The sequence below is a fragment of the Procambarus clarkii genome, chromosome 9 (assembly GCF_040958095.1).
Source record: "Procambarus clarkii isolate CNS0578487 chromosome 9, FALCON_Pclarkii_2.0, whole genome shotgun sequence".
Lineage (NCBI taxonomy): Eukaryota > Metazoa > Arthropoda > Malacostraca > Decapoda > Cambaridae > Procambarus > Procambarus clarkii.
Genome location: NC_091158.1, coordinates 51,889,229 through 51,906,672, shown reverse-complemented (window position 1 = coordinate 51,906,672; position 17,444 = coordinate 51,889,229). Strand labels below are relative to the sequence as shown.

The window sequence follows — 17,444 nt, the reverse complement described above, 5'->3', positions numbered from 1 at the left end:
GAATGTGGCCTGGGATCACAAGGGGGAGGAATGTGGCCTGGGATCACAAGGGGGAGGAATGTGGCCTGGGATCACAAGGGGGAGGAATGTGGCCTGGGATCACAAGGGGGAGGAATGTGGCCTGGGATCACAAGGGGGAGGAATGTGGCCTGGGATCACAAGGGGGAGGAATGTGGCCTGGGATCACAAGGGGGAGGAATGTGGCCTGGGATCACAAGGGGGAGGAATGTGGCCTGGGATCACAAGGGGGAGGAATGTGGCCTGGGATCACAAGGGGGAGGAATGTGGCCTGGGATCACAAGGGGGAGGAATGTGGCCTGGGATCACAAGGGGGAGGAATGTGGCCTGGGATCACAAGGGGGAGGAATGTGGCCTGGGATCACAAGGGGGAGGAATGTGGCCTGGGATCACAAGGGGGAGGAATGTGGCCTGGGATCACAAGGGGGAGGAATGTGGCCTGGGATCACAAGGGGGAGGAATGTGGCCTGGGATCACAAGGGGGGAGGAATGTGGCCTGGGATCACAAGGGGGAGGAATGTGGCCTGGGATCACAAGGGGGGAGGAATGTGGCCTGGGATCACAAGGGGGGAGGAATGTGGCCTGGGATCACAAGGGGGAGGAATGTGGCCTGGGATCACAAGGCGGAGGAATGTGGCCTGGGATCACAAGGGGGAGGAATGTGGCCTGGGATCACAAGGGGGAGGAATGTGGCCTGGGATCACAAGTGGGGGGGAGGAATGTGGCCTGGGATCACAAGTGGGGGGGGGAGGAATGTGGCCTGGGATCACAAGGGGGGGGAGGAATGTGGCCTGGGATCACAAGGGGGGGGAGGAATGTGGCCTGGGATCACAAGGGGGGAAGGAATGTGGCCTGGGATCACAAGGGGGAGGAATGTGGCCTGGGATCACAAGGGGAAGGAATGTGGCCTGGGATCACAAGGGGGAGGAATGTGGCTTGGGATCACAAGGGGAAGGAATGTGGCCTGGGATCACAAGGGGGAGGAATGTGGCCTGGGATCACAAGGGGAAGGAATGTGGCCTGGGATCACAAGGGGGAGGAATGTGGCCTGGGATCACAAGGGGAAGGAATGTGGCCTGGGATCACAAGGGGGAGGAATGTGGCTTGGGATCACAAGGGGAAGGAATGTGGCCTGGGATCACAAGGGGGAGGAATGTGGCCTGGGATCACAAGGGGGAGGAATGTGGCCTGGGATCACAAGGGGGAGGAATGTGGCCTGGGATCACAAGGGGAGGAATGTGGCCTGGGATCACAAGTGGGGGGGAGGAATGTGGCCTGGGATCACAAGGGGGGAGGAATATGGCCTGGGATCACAAGGGGAAGGAATGTGGCCTGGGATCACAAGGGGAAGGAATGTGGCCTGGGATCACAAGGGGGAGGAATGTGGCCTGGGATCACAAGGGGAAGGAATGTGGCCTGGGATCACAAGGGGGAGGAATGTGGCCTGGGATCACAAGGGGGGAGGAATGTGGCCTGGGATCACAAGGGGATGGAATGTGGCCTGGGATCACAAGGGGAAGGAATGTGGCCTGGGATCACAAGGGGAAGGAATGTGGCCTGGGATCACAAGGGGGAGGAATGTGGCCTGGGATCACAAGGATAAGGAATGTGGCCTGGGATCACAAGGGGGAGGAATGTGGCCTGGGATCACAAGGGGGGAGGAATGTGGCCTGGGATCACAAGGGGGGAGGAATGTGGCCTGGGATCACAAGGGGGAGGAATGTGGCCTGGGATCACAAGGGGGAGGAATGTGGCCTGGGATCACAAGGGGGAGGAATGTGGCCTGGGATCACAAGGGGGGAGGAATGTGGCCTGGGATCACAAGGGGGGAGGAATGTGGCCTGGGATCACAAGGGGGGAGGAATGTGGCCTGGGATCACAAGGGGGGAGGAATGTGGCCTGGGATCACAAGGGGGAGGAATGTGGCCTGGGATCACAAGGGGGAGGAATGTGGCCTGGGATCACAAGTGGGGGGAGGAATGTGGCCTGGGATCACAAGTGGGGGGGGGAGGAATGTGGCCTGGGATCACAAGGGGGGGGGAGGAATGTGGCCTGGGATCACAAGGGGGGGGAGGAATGTGGCCTGGGATCACAAGGGGGGAAGGAATGTGGCCTGGGATCACAAGGGGGAGGAATGTGGCCTGGGATCACAAGGGGAAGGAATGTGGCCTGGGATCACAAGGGGGAGGAATGTGGCTTGGGATCACAAGGGGAAGGAATGTGGCCTGGGATCACAAGGGGGAGGAATGTGGCCTGGGATCACAAGGGGGAGGAATGTGGCCTGGGATCACAAGGGGGAGGAATGTGGCCTGGGATCACAAGGGGAGGAATGTGGCCTGGGATCACAAGGGGAGGAATGTGGCCTGGGATCACAAGGGGAGGAATGTGGCCTGGGATCACAAGGGGGGAGGAATATGGCCTGGGATCACAAGGGGAAGGAATGTGGCCTGGGATCACAAGGGGAAGGAATGTGGCCTGGGATCACAAGGGGGAGGAATGTGGCCTGGGATCACAAGGGGAAGGAATGTGGCCTGGGATCACAAGGGGGAGGAATGTGGCCTGGGATCACAAGGGGGGAGGAATGTGGCCTGGGATCACAAGGGGATGGAATGTGGCCTGGGATCACAAGGGGAAGGAATGTGGCCTGGGATCACAAGGGGAAGGAATGTGGCCTGGGATCACAAGGGGGAGGAATGTGGCCTGGGATCACAAGGATAAGGAATGTGGCCTGGGATCACAAGGGGGAGGAATGTGGCCTGGGATCACAAGGGGGGAGGAATGTGGCCTGGGATCACAAGGGGGGAGGAATGTGGCCTGGGATCACAAGGGGGAGGAATGTGGCCTGGGATCACAAGGGGGGAGGAATGTGGCCTGGGATCACAAGGGGGGAGGAATGTGGCCTGGGATCACAAGGGGGGAGGAATGTGGCCTGGGATCACAAGGGGGGAGGAATGTGGCCTGGGATCACAAGGGGGGAGGAATGTGGCCTGGGATCACAAGGGGGAGGAATGTGGCCTGGGATCACAAGGGGGAGGAATGTGGCCTGGGATCACAAGTGGGATTGAGGCGCACGAGCCTCGACTAGGAAGGCATCCAGGATCACCAGGTTTTCAGGACACTCAACCACAGGGACGAAAGCATTCTGCCGTCTGTCGATCCTGACTGCCTCGGAGAGTCTGCTGCTCGGAATCTTGTGGAACAGCCTCGCTATCGTTGATGACATGGCTATGGGGCGATAGTGGGAAGGAGTTTCTAGATTCGGTTTCTAAGGTATCACCACTTTCTTATTCTTACAAAAAGGGAGTGGCAGAGATTCGTTCACCAACCTCAGTTTAAACAACTTTGCAAACACCCTGATTGGTTTGGACTTGAGTAAACGTATAGTAATACCGTCTGGGCCAGGAGCTGAAGTGCTACTAGCCTTGAGAGCAACAAGGATTTCCTCTGGTGTTATGTGGTCCCCAGTTGTTGACTGGATCACAGTCACGAATTGTGCGGCGGTCTGGTGATGTGGGTCTAGAGAAGAGTGTCACCCAGAATGTAAAGAGACGAGCTGGCTCCACCTCAGTGGGGGGATACTTTCCAGTCTCCTGAGAGGACGCACGCAGCAGCCTTGGAACAGTTCTTCTCGTACAGTCTTTGACACAGAGTGTACTGTGCTCTTCGCACCCTCTTTTGTCCAGTCGGAGGTTGGGTTGGATAGGCACGATTTATTGGTGGAGGTCTCTCTCTATGTGCAGGGCGAGGGCACAGTGCGTGGTCACCAGATCTTTCGGCAGAAGTAACCACTAGAATATGCCGCTCAAGGATCCTATCCACGTTATAGCCTATAATCATAATCTTATAATCACTGACCAAGTCAGTGATTGCTTCATCAAGGAATTCTTCCTCCCCATCCAGTTTCCTGGCCCCTGGATGCAATAGCTGCAAGGAATTCCACCATAGTTTCCTTCCAAGAAGCTTCCAGGGGTGGTCCTATCAGGGGGGGGGGGGGTGTCAAGTTGAGTGCCATCGGGAGCGCCCACCGCCGCCCTCATATTGCCTCTCTGTCTATGATTCCCTAATGGGCTAGGCTGCTCGTCTTCTCTGTATGAGTTAGACAGTGAATTAGTCTCCGAGCCCTTGCCATCCTCACGATTTCTGTATTCCATCCCTAATTCTTTGTACTCGGTCCTTCGTCTTTAACTCTTAATGGACTCCAGAGTTTGCAAAGGAAAGTGTTGTTGCAGGCTGTGGTTAATACCTCCCCGGTTGTCTGGGGTCTGCCTTCCAGCCTCACCTCTTCCATTGAGGCGTTAATCTTCATCGGTCCATCTCACCTTGGGCCTAACTGCTCTACTCGCGGCCACAATATCTGCTCACGCCCATTAAACTCTTGCCATAGAGAGCATTCCTAACGAGCTTGAAAGCTTTGGACTATAGAACATGGTGTATTTGTACGTTCTGGGATATTTGTTTCGACAAATTCTTTGAGGTACTTGCTCTGCCTGAATTCATAAACTGCGTTTATTCTCTACATTTTCAATCCTAGTTTCATGAGCAACTGTAACAATTCTAAACTTATCAAGTAATCTTTTTGGGGGTAGGTGGGATACAATAAATGTGTCATTTTTTTTTTGGAAGTTACCTATCTTCAGTATTTAAAATGTGTTTGCTGTAATCAGACAACAGATCTGTAGTAATATTAGCATGTGAAAGGGTTAAGGGCAAATCATCAGTGTATGGGGCCACCTCAGGCTTGACATGCTCAGTATCACACTTGACCCAATAACTCTTATCCCCTTCACAAGCAATATTCTCCAATCCTTGCTCGAGCAAATCATCACGTTCAGCAGCAGATAATTGTCTAATACCACCTTAGGGAAGTATTTCTGCCATACAAGTGGCTTGTTGACTATTAAAATCTAAATACAAAATATATTTATCATTGCTAGAGAGGCATCACATGTATGTTCAATTTCTACTCTCGTGAATCATCTTACGACCAAAGTAAATCCGAATCTTTAATTTTACACAATACATCATACGGTTTGGGATCATAAATAGAGTCAAAGACAACTTGACTTTTCAACAAGAAAGTATCCCACGTGACACTCGATAGTAAGACATAATGTGTAATGTCCAATTTGAATAGCTCCGGCAATGTTTTACGCCATACAGTAAAAACATCACACAAAAGCCCAGTATTCACTTTCAAATAGACCTTCAAGTAATCCTCAATGGTTTTGCATTTCGCCAATCTAAAGACTTTTTTTAGCCTGGTTGTAATCTGTTTGATTCACAGTCTCGTGCTATAAACTATTATAGAATGCTTGAGGAAGAGGAAGATTAGGTTCATTCAGTTTATCCAAAGATGATATATAGTCATAAAAGAATATCTTCTTACCTGTCTTTAATAAATAGTGGGCAGCTACAGGGACGTCATCAAACAAAACAGAGGTGTAGTGGGTAGGTTTACCATTCTTGATATGTTCTTTGGCTAGTTTGTCTAACCCACCAGTCAATAAAGCCAAACTATCCATAAACCGAGGTTTACTGATATCTACTTTCATAAACTTGAAACCATTTTTGGAAGTAAAATCAATCTTACGGATGGGAAGGTTCGACAGTTCATTTAAAATCACCATGAAGTGAGAAGGCTGTCCATCTCACCTCAATGCTGCCCTGACAACTCTGGGGTGTCTACCATCCTGCCTTCACTTGACCACTATCGCTAACATGACTCGCTCTTCCACAACCACTGAGCAAATTTTTATTTAATGGTTATTTTATTTTCAAAATTCAGTAGTTTTCATCTTTAACCAATCAATTCCTATATTTTTGTTTGCTTCAGTTGGACGATACTTGGAAACTTCTTACTGGGGCTGATATCAGGAGCGTCCTGCTGGGTACTTGGTGCGGCTGGGCCAAACACCACTGGCTCTCTACATAAGTTAGGGAAGACTGAGCATTGTGTGCAGTCATGATACCAAACATGTATGCCTTCAAGTAAACACTGGGGACACACTGACCAGAGTAGAGGCTACCTCACTGTCCTAAGAGATAAGGGAGGGGGGGGGGGTCCTTGTGAGGACGCAGTCTTGTATCGTGATGGTCACGATATCTTGGTGGTCTTGTATCACGAGGGCGTGTGTCAAAAACTTTTGTCATGGCTGTGTCACAGAGGCCTGTTAAGAATTTAGTGGTGGTGGACCTTTAAATGTTGTCTAGGGGAATAGATGATTGTACTCGAGCCTAGGACAAATCAAGGAGTAAGGTAAAACAGCCTAGTACATAGACACAAACTTATATGCAAAGACACACAAACATATTCAATAAGGTGATATCCTTACAATACATGGTCAGTTGGAGTGATATAGCCTCCCATGTGGGCTCTAGATACTCTAAGGCTCTCCGTCCCAAACCTGGAACCGTGCACACAGCCACCACAGCTATCCACCGATGACACACACATTTACACCTCAAGGAAACCTGGACTCTCTCTTACGAACATCTCCAAAGTCTGCATAACTACTCTACAATATCTTGTAACCCTGTTTAGATACTAAGATGGGCTTACCTGACTGTATGGGCGGAAAACCCCCCTCAAATAGCAGGATCTGGTCGTCAACGTATCCACCTCCCCTCCAGTCAAGATGGCGTCCACCTCTCTTGCGTCATCGCCCCTTAATACTATGTTTTACATTTGCAACCAAACCCTTTATTGACTTTATTTACCATATTCCCCATGCATGCTTTTAGATGAAGTACATTTTTCCCTCACATAGTTAAGCTATTCCGGTTCACATTATTCCTGACAATCTCCAGCTGAGAAGGTACTACTTTGCTGGGCGGAGTATTACTGGTAACTCGCGGCTTCTCTGAAATCAGCTGTAGATATTTTCCTATCAAAAATTCTCCACTGTGTCCACCAACATTTTATACTTGAAACTAACCTCCACAGGACACAGGAGGTAAGGTTCGTAACAGTCAGCACAGAACCTGCACACATATTCACGTCAACAGTACTTACACATGATTAGTACCGTGGCAATTATAACAGATAACAGGAGAGGATATCCAAGGTCTAATAGAACTTGGCTGGATGAAACTTACAAGGAAGCAATGTTGTTGATGAGGTTCATTGTCTTTCCAGACAATGATTCTTTTGAGAGGTTAACTAACCTTGTTTATCCGTCTTGCCATGTAGACCCCTTCAAGATTAACAGCTCTATCAACAGAAAACTCCCTTGAAAAACTAGCAACAAGATACTCCTTAAATTTTCTAGGGTGATTGATGACATATCTGGTAAACTATATTACCAAACTCGTCTTCAACCAGCCGACTGATGACATCATCTTGCTTATGTAACACACACATGTAGGCAGAAGTTAGACTTGGTCAGACTGAATTCAATAATGTTCTGGAGAAGTTGTTAAGGAGGCCGTTCCCCTTGCTGTGTGGTCCTACCGTCACCCACCTCCACATTCTTCACTCGGGTTCCTGTGTTGCTCTCATCATTACCAATTATCTCCTACCCATCAGCAAATTATGCATGCCTAGAATTTCTTGAAGCATGCTGTGACTGATGTAGCTGCCACTCACTTTCCAATTTGCCATCCAGTGGAACCAGACGGACTCTGCTTCCATTGATTGGAGATCATTTGGATTACCAAGCACACAAGGAAGTAGGTTGGTATGCTGGTTGCCATGACAATGGGCCACACGGCGCACAGCCGGGCAGATGCCTGAGGGTCCACCACTCGCCCAAGCTAGACGCATTATCACTTAAACATTGCCTTAGACACAAACGAACTACACCCACAACCTTTTGCCACTGGCTTGTTTACTCTTACTAGCCATTTGACTTATGTCACTTGTTGATCTGTATTGGTATGTCTGGTGAGCAGTGGTACAGAGTGACAGATAGTTGGCACACATTGTGTCTCGTCTAGTGGCTAAGCTTGTGAGGGCCGAGGATACGAGTGGAATGTATTGCGTCGCATGGCATTATTTTGTATGACCTCAAAGCTCTATAGGTTAGTAGGCACAGCCGACGAATATGCCTGGCAACAATAGTCCAGGTAACTGCAAAATGTAGGTTGTATAGAAACGGAGTAAAATTTTATGGTGTGCTCCCCAGGTGGGAGTGGTTGTGTCATCTGTTTAGGAGGTTGGGTAGATTAAAAAGTCTTTTTTTTTTTTTTAGTGAAAATCTGATAGGTTTTGGTAGTACTAACTTGGAGGCCCCATTGTTGTGTCCAAGCAATGAAGTGGTCATGTGCTGCTTGCATTGTTGAGACTGTATTAGGTAGGGCATTGTCTGAATAATACAATGTTAAATTGTTAGCGTACACTGATAGGTGAATAGGATGGGTGTTAGGTAAATCTACCAAGAATGCAGCAAAATGGGTTGGGCTTAGTATGGAGCCTTGTGGGACACCCGTTTGTATTGAAATACTATCTAAAAATTGCCTAACATATAGGGTTTGGAGGTCAATACCAGGACTATCTCTGTACAGTCCAATCTCTGACTGTATAGAGATAGGACTGTAGCCATGGAAGTAATCTTCCCTGTACACCTAAACGTGCAAGCTTTATCAAGAGGCAAGTATGAGGAATGCTATCAAAAACTTCTTTAAGGTCTAGGTAGAGAACAATACAAAATTGATTGCGGATTTAGTGTTCCGCTCCTCTTGTGCACATGATTTCCAAAATTCACACCTCTAAGAGAGGTGGGAATTTCATGTTCAAGGCAGAGAATTTGATCAAGTGCGACGTATTGCGTTCGAAACCCAGCTTAAAGTGACGATAAAATATTATTATACTCAAGTTACCATTGGAGGCGAGTATGTGCTAATCTTTCCATGAATTTACCAAGACATAATAATAAGAAGATAGGTCTGTATGACGCAGGTTGGGATAGGTCTTTTCCTGGTTTATGGAAAGGAAGATTAATACTGGTCTGCCATTGTGAGGAGATATTTTTGAAATCCAGCATAGGTTGTAATAGTTTAGAAGAGCGCTATGTGCAGTCAATGGAAGATATTTGATAAGTTCATGTGGAATTTCATCATCTCCAGGTACCTTACCAATAGGTAAATGGGTTAAAGATCATTGTAGCTCGCTTAAGGTGTACATGTTGTCGACGCCGAGCATGGGCAGAGGTATGGCACAGTCAATTTCTTGTCTGAAGGAGAGTTCTTGGGCATGAAGGAAAGGTGATGAGAGGGGGGGGGTGTCAATTTAAGACATTCAGCAAGAATATTGGCACGCTCCTCAGTATGGTTTTTTTTTGGCTGCTGCCACTGCCAGCCGGAGATTGACCCAGTTTTATAGGGAGGGTTGACGTCTTTGCTTTTGTATGGCTTGCACCACGGTTAAAATGGTTAGTTTGAACTATGTCCTGAGGTGTTCTTGAACATTTGAGTGGCTGCAGTATTTATGGGCGAGGTGATTGTAGACTGTCACGTGTTAAGGTCTACATCTAGGGACTACATCTTCTGTATCTGGGAGACGGACAATATCAGCCCATTTATGTTTATCTAGTTTATTAATGTTCCATTTGGGGAGTGTTAGGGCTGGTTGGTGGCTGAAGGTCACTAAATGTTGTAATGAGAGGTTTGTGGTCACTACCAATATCTGCTCCAGTACCAAACTGTAGTTCATGTTGACAGTGTATCGAGCCAAAGCAGATGTCAAGTGAGGCTTCATAATTGGTTGTGTAGTTATAATAAGTTGCGAGGTAGGGCGGCGAAAGAAGAATATATGGTGCAGTGTCTAAGTAGTTATATAAATAGGTGCCTGCAGTGTTATGGGTACTCTGCTTACATGTGGAGTGGTTAGCATTGAGATTGTAATAATAATCGGGTGTCATAATTGGTCAAGATAGAATTCCAGTTCATTTTAGTTTAATGCGCCACCAGGATTGTATATACGCAGAAAGGATACGTCTGTACCATTGTAGGGTATTAAGCATGCTAACGTTTCTAGTTTACCGTTCACAAAATGCGTAAGTGTTACAAGTTTACACATCATATTACTTCGTGTTAAGAGAAAAACACCAGAGCAGAGTCCATATCTTATATCCTTAGTACATCCTTGTGAACAAATGAAATTACCAAAGTTTTCAAGCCAGAAGAATTTGGCCTACCTTGGTTTAGTGGATGATTGTCGTCAGACCACGTGGGGCCGGGTTGACCATTGTTTACCTCGCGGTAGACCACGTGGGGTTGGGTTGACCATTGTTTACCTCGTGGTAGACCACGTGGGGCTGGGTTGACCATTGTCTACCTCGCGGTAGACCACGTGGGGCTGGGTTGACCATTGTCTACCTCGCGGTAGACCACGTGGGGCCGGGTTGACCAGTGTTTACCTCGTGGTAGACCACGTGGGGCCGGGTTGACCAGTGTTTACCTCGTGGTAGACCACGTGGGGCCGGGTTGACCATTGTTTACCTCGCAGTAGACCACGTGGGGCCGGGTTGACCATTGTTTACCTCACAGTAGACCACGTGGGGCCGGGTTGACCATTGTTTACCTCGCAGTAGGCCGGGTTGACCATTGTTTACCTCGCGGTAGACCACGTGGGGCCGCTTTGACCATTGTTTACCTCACAGTAGACCACGTGGGGCCGGGTTGACCATTGTTTACCTCACAGTAGACCACGTGGGGCCGGGTTGACCATTGTTTACCTCACAGTAGACCACGTGGGGCCGGGTTGACCATTGTTTACCTCACAGTAGACCACGTGGGGCCGGGTTGACCATTGTTTACCTCACAGTAGACCACGTGGGGCCGGGTTGACCATTGTTTACCTTGCGGCAGTGGCGCCGGTCCGCCTCTCGTTTGTTCGCCTTACTGTGATGTCTGCTGTCCAAGAAGGAGCCTTCTTGATCCTCCTCCACACGCTGGGAACCATCTTTATCCGAGTGTGTTCCTGGTGCCGGCAAGTCTCCAAGTTTCCTAACGTTGTCAACGTTTAGAGGCTATGAGACAGTTGGCATTCCCTCTCCCCCCCCCCCCTCCCCGTCGCCATGTTGGAGATCCTGTTTACACTCTCATCAATGGCATCAGGCGACTTATCTGAGATTAAGGTGGAGATCCACCTGACGAACACAGTCCTTTCAGCTTGATAACGTCCGGGTGAATGAAGTATGAGGTCCTAAGCACGCAGTGCATAAATAATGTCAGAGGCAAAGAGCTCCAGAGCACCATCTGGCTGGTAAATATGTCTGGAGCGCCAGACACACGTCCGGCCTCGATGTGTGCTGACGCTTATCAGTGATCGGATTAAGACTAGATACAGGATAAGACACCCCACAGGGTGAGCGTGGAAGTGGGGACAGAAGTATGTGAGGGGGGAGAGGAAGTAGATTTAGGAGGAGAAAAATTACCAGGGCTAAACCCAGTTGCATGTCATTAGGTTGCGGCATTTGAGGCAAGTACTCGGTTGGTATTTCAGTGGCAACAACAGGGACATCACAAAATTCCCATCATCGCAGTGATGGCTCAAAAGCATCAGAGCTGAACGTTTACGGATGGTTTGTGCTGGGTGTTGAGAGCTGAACATTTTGGTAGATGTTAGGTGTTGAGAGCTAAAGACTAACAAAATAGTTAGGAGGAGGATGATGGATAGTAGAGATCTTGTATGTTATGTGTGTGTCTAAGAGTGTGTAAAAGAAAATCAATGTGCTGGTCGTGATAAGAGAGGAGTCTGTCAATCTGTTTGCCTAATAAAGATTTCCAATAGACATTGAGAGCAGAAATGTTAGTACTGTCATGGAGGTTTTCGCTGGTATTTGTCACGTGCCGCCGCTCACCTTGGCCTTGTGTTACGTGAGGTTACAGTTAAACAGCGCGGGATCGTGCTACTGTATCACCTGATCGTGTATCACCTGATCGTGTATCACCTAGAGCTGTGGGTCTTCGCTCCCTCCACTAGGGTATCACATATCACCCCCTGGGAGCTCTCCTAGTCCTGCCTCAAAACCGGTCACCACTATTTGACCTTAGATGCAAGGGGGAGAGGAGAAGGCCCTTCCCACACTGCTAAACTCAATCCTGCAGCATGTGACTCCCCCACCGGGCCTGCCCACCTATGCGTCCAGAGAATTTGCCAGACTTCCGGCCGTAGCCTCACTTCCACCTCTTACCATCTGGTCGCCAACTGAGTAATTCTCTCTGCATCCCAGCAACACCGTTAGTTCGAATATAATATTTACAGCTGCCCAGGACCTTTCTATATGCTGCAAGTACTAGAATTCAAATGTACAGTCGTGTTGCCAACACAGGGTCACTCTCTATTCAATGTCAGTACCAGTACAGTATCATCATGTATCATTCATCCACAAAGCTCAGTGAGATGAAAGTTACATCAAAAGCAGTAATAACATAAAAGTTTACTCAAAGTTAAACTACAAACGCACGAGGTACATATATAGACTTATGGAAATAATAAAAATAATGGTGACAGCAGCACTCCTCTGGTGGCCGCCGGCAACTCGCATCAGCTGATCGAGTTAAAGGGATCCCTGTCCCCCCTCACTGGGGCGGCTCCATCAGCAGAGCTCTTCAGTCCTCCACAGCTCAGCCACACGCTGTCTTCACCAATCAGTAGAATGATATATACGTGCTGTCCCACAGCCTAATCTACTCCTATGACTTATATGCACTCTAATAAATGCCTAAGCATAATAATAGGCCTATGTTGCCTAACAATCAAGGGAAATATGGGAGGGAAAAATGATCTACCTTAACATATCCTGCCCTCAGACGCCTGGGCTCCAGTCGCTGTTCGCTGGGTACTCCGTTCCTCACGTCGTTCCTCAGCGTTCCAGAAGCGTCACCAATCTGTAGGCGTCGTGAAGATCCTCGTTATCTCCGTGCTCATTCCCTGAGTGAAGTTCCTGGGCGTTGGCTCGTCCAGTCGTCACTGCACACGTCATTCCCTCAAGCACTCCTTCACCGAGACCACTCACTCATGGATCAGGATGCATCTTCTCCCTTTCGAGTTCCTAGTGGGCGTGATCCCATCACAACAGCTCTGAATGTTTTGGAGTTCCACTGACGGCGAGTCACTCACTCCTCCAGCCGTAGTAACTCTCTCAACTTCTCCAAGACAAATCAGCTCACGGTCCAGGGTTGCCAGATCCAAATTGCTAAAAGTAGCGAGCTGACGGTCAAAAAGTAGCGAATTTGCAAGTAGAGTAGCCCAATTTAGCCCATAATGTTAGATTTCTAGATAGCGACAGTACATACAGACAGACGACATTCAAATTTAGTAAGTTTATCTTCCTTCTTTGATAGAACAGACTTGATGCTCATCTGCTGATGACTTACCTCCGATATATTTTGTCTGTATTTTAATGTTTGACTCTGTTTCTTTAAACCACTTCTATGAGCTCTTATCTCAGTTCTACAAACTTTACAATATGCCAAATTTCCATCTTCTTTCACTTCAGCCAACCACTTTTCGTACACGGGATCCTTAAGCCAGAACATCTGAAACGCTTTCTGGTATATAGACCACTTTCCCATTTTACACTTCTTTATCTTAACACTTAAGCAAATTCTAAAAGTAACAGCGGTAACTTCTTTTCTATATGCTGTAACTTGTGTCGAACTATCCTTCTGGAGGTCAGAGCCACACTAACAATGAAAGCACAGATGAAGCTGCCAAGTTCACTGTCTGCTAATCCGCTCTAACGACAGTCATTTGATTCTTGGAAACACCTAAAGAGAAACCTAATATTTACAGTAGGCAACAATGGGAGGTCACTTAATTAACGTAGACAGTACCTGGGATGAAGTATTAATGGCAATTAAGGTTGGGAAATCTATAGCCCCTGGGGAGGATTATCTGGCCTTGCGGTTACTTTTTCTTTGGGAAGTTCCTAGGATCAACGTCCCCAGGGGGTCGGTCTCTGACCTGGCCTCCTGCGGTAAGTGGTCTATTCAATCAAGCTGTTGGATGCGGCTGTGATTTGTACATATGACATTATAAAAAGCATAAAAATCATCATTGAGTTTCTTAACATTAATAGCCCAACTTGTTTTTAAAGTAGCCCAAAAAGTCGCAAGTAGCGAAATTAAAAATTTGGGAGCGCGGGGCTCTGAAAAGTAGCCCAATTCGCTACTTGTAGCCGAATCTGGCATCTCTGTCATGGTCTACGGCGCCCTTACACCACCGGAATAGGCTTCCTCGCACTTCCCTGAAGTACTGCAGTCCTTGGTAGTCACTATATACGTGTCAGGCTCTGTATATCCACTTAAGGAGGATCTTAGACCTCGGAACTCGAGAGCTCGATCGGCGTACATCTGCTCTCAACGAAGCGCCAAATAACTCTGAGCGCCTGGCGCTCTGCAGGCGGCGGGCTAGGTCTCCCGGTGATGTCACAGACCCAGGGGCGGGCTCTGATTGGTCAATGAAGTCATGTGACCTCAGCCAGCCAATCACCGACCGGCAGGCGCCGCACACAAAATGGTCGATTTGCAGGCTAGGGGGCGCCATTTTGTTGTACCCAGAGCGCGACTTTTTCCACTTCCCTGCAAATTTACAAATGCAAATTTCTCCCCAAATAAGCAACCATTTTGGAAGCCTCATACCTCAACAGATTCCCTGCATCTCAGAGAACCTGCAGGTAAGCTGATATGAATCTTACAGCTGGCATATGGGATAAACTGGAGAGAGCACCATCACATATTGAAGTCTTCCCATCTAGTGTAAAGTATCCATCTAAGTGCTCTGTTTTATATTCTGGAGATTTAGTTTATTAGTTGCTGCCGCTAAGGAAAGAGCAAGTGGAGCATACGTTAGGAGAGGTCTGGTAAGTGCTTTATAGAGGTGCGTTTTAGTATCAAGTTTGGCAAATCTAAGTCTGTATAATTTGTTCATGGCCTGTAGAGCTATTGCATGTTTCTGTTCAGTGTGTGTGTGTGTGTGTGTGTGTGTGTGTGTGTGTGTGTGTGTGTGTGTGTGTGTGTGTGTGTGTGTGTGTGTGTAATTGTCGATCAAGTGTGAGGCCAAGAACTGTGGTGGAAGGAGATGCAGAAATGTTAGTAGGATTAGAAGAGTGAGAACAGGAATATGACATGCAGGTCTTTTACAGAAAAAGTTGGTGATTTTTTATTTGTTGGAGTTGGTTTTAATGCGTCAGTCATATTCCCATTCTGTTACTACATCGAGTTCTTGTGCTTTCTGTGATAATGTGTCAGTGGAGCTGCCGGTGACAAGGCGAGAGACATTATCAGCGTAGCATATAGCTAGTGAGGTGGGAATAGGGTCAGGAATGTCATTCATGTATAGGATGTAAAGTGTTGGAGCAAGAACAGAGCTTTGGGGAATACTATCATGTTAGTTGTAGTGTTGTCGGAGGAACTTAATCTTCATTGTCCTATTGTTTAAGTAGTTAGAAAGAAGTTTGGTGGTGATAAGGGGGGAAGATTCAAGTTGTTGCATAATTTGAATTTGAGCCCGTCATGTCAAACATTATCAGAAGTATTCTCAACGTCCTTAATGATGAGAGCAGTCTTAAGTCTTTGGTGATGGTTGATGCTTATGTAATTGGTCATGATATTTAAGGCGTCATGTGTGGATCGGTGAGGCCGGAAGTCAAACTTGCCTTTCAAAGACTTTGCCAAGTGTCTCTAGAAGGCTGATAAGTCTATAGTTTTTTTGGGTCAGTGTGAGGTTTCCCAGGTTATGGAATGAGAACAGCAGTGGCAGATTTGACGGTGAGACGAAAATATCCAGAGGCAAGAGAGGCGTTGAGTAAGTTAGTGACAGCAGCCATGATAGACAGTAGTTGAAGGAGGAGGGTGTGTCCAATGTCGGACGCACCAGTGGCGCTGCGACGAGTGCCCATGAGAGCTGTCTTGACACCAGCTGGAGTCAGCGGAGTCTGTAGTTCAGTGTGTGAGTTGAGGTTGTCAAGGTGGATGAGGTCGTCAGGTGTTGTTTCATGTATGGTTTGGTGTGCCCAGTCTTCAACTACTTCAGTGTTGGGGAGAGCAGTTGGTTCGGGAGGATGTGGATGAAAAATGCGTTCCCAATGGTGTTTGAAAATGTTAAATACTTCGTCAGGTTCAGCGATTTTGTAGAATGTTATACCAATTTTTAAGAAAGGAGATAGATCACTTGCGTCAAACTATCGGCCAATTAGCCTAACGTCTATTATGGGAAAGTTACTTGAATCAATAATTGCAAATACAATTCGTCTCCATCTTGAAAAACATAAATTAATAAATGAGTCGCAACATGGTTTTACAAATGGCTGTTCATGTTTAACAAATTTGCTAACTTTTTATTCCAGCATAGTTGAGGTAGTTGATAGTGGTAAGGATTGTGATGTTGTGTACCTTGACTTTAGCAAAGCTTTTGATACAGTGCCACATTAAAGACTAATTAAAAAAATAGAAGGTCATGGTATTGTGGGTGCTATATTAACGTGGATTAGGGCATGGCTATTCCAAAGGAAACAGAGAGTTAGTATAAATGGGGTTAAGTCAGAGTGGGATAATGTTGTTAGTGGAGTACCTCAGGGCTCTGTCCTGGGACCTCTGTTGTTTATAATATATATAAATGATTTAGATTCAGGTTTGAGTAGCAACATTTGCAAATTTGCCGATACGAAAATCGGTAGGGAAATTAATTTGATACGAAAATCGGTAGGGAAATTAATTCGGAGGAGGACTCGCTATCACTTCAAGTTGATCTAGATAGGGTTCTGGAATGGTCAAAGGATTGGCAAATGCAGTTTAATGCTGATAAATGTAAAGTTCTGAGGTTAGGTAATGATGATAGAGTTACAAGATACGAACTAGATGGTGTTGAGATTGCGAAGTCGGATTGCGAAAGGGATCTGGGAGTTATGATTAGTAAGAATTTAAAACAAAAGGATCAATGCATGAATGTTCGTAATAAGGCGAATAGGACACTGGGATTATCTTTTTAATCAGTCTTTCATGTGGCACTGTATCAAAAGCTTTGCTAAAGTCAAGGTACACAAGATCACAATCCTTACCACTATCAACTGCCTCAACTATGCTAGAATAAAAAGATAACAAATTTGTTAAACATGAACTGCCATTTACAAAACCATGTTGCGACTCAATTATTAATTTATGTTTTTCAAGATGAAGACGAATTTTATTTGCTATTATAGATTTGAGTAACTTTCCTACAATAGACGTTAGGCTAATTGGTCGATAGTTAGACGCAAGTGATCTATCTCCTTTCTTAAAAACTGGTATCACATTAGCAACTTTCCAAAACTCTGGCACTCTGCCTGACTCTATTAATTTATTAAATATGGTTGACAGTGGGTCACAAAGCTCCTCTTTGCATTCTTTAAGCACCCTGGCAAACACTTCATCCGGCCCTGGGGATTGTTTGGTTTGAGTTTTACTATTTGTTTAAGAACATCCTCCCTGGTAACTGCTAAACT

At 46.9% G+C, this 17,444-nt stretch overlaps 1 protein-coding gene across 4 annotated transcripts in view; it reads left to right on the top strand.

Moving 5' to 3' along the window:
• Positions 1 to 17,444, top strand: part of LOC138362972 (uncharacterized) — a 393,681-nt gene that overhangs the window by 103,531 nt on the left and 272,706 nt on the right. The window lies entirely within an intron of this gene.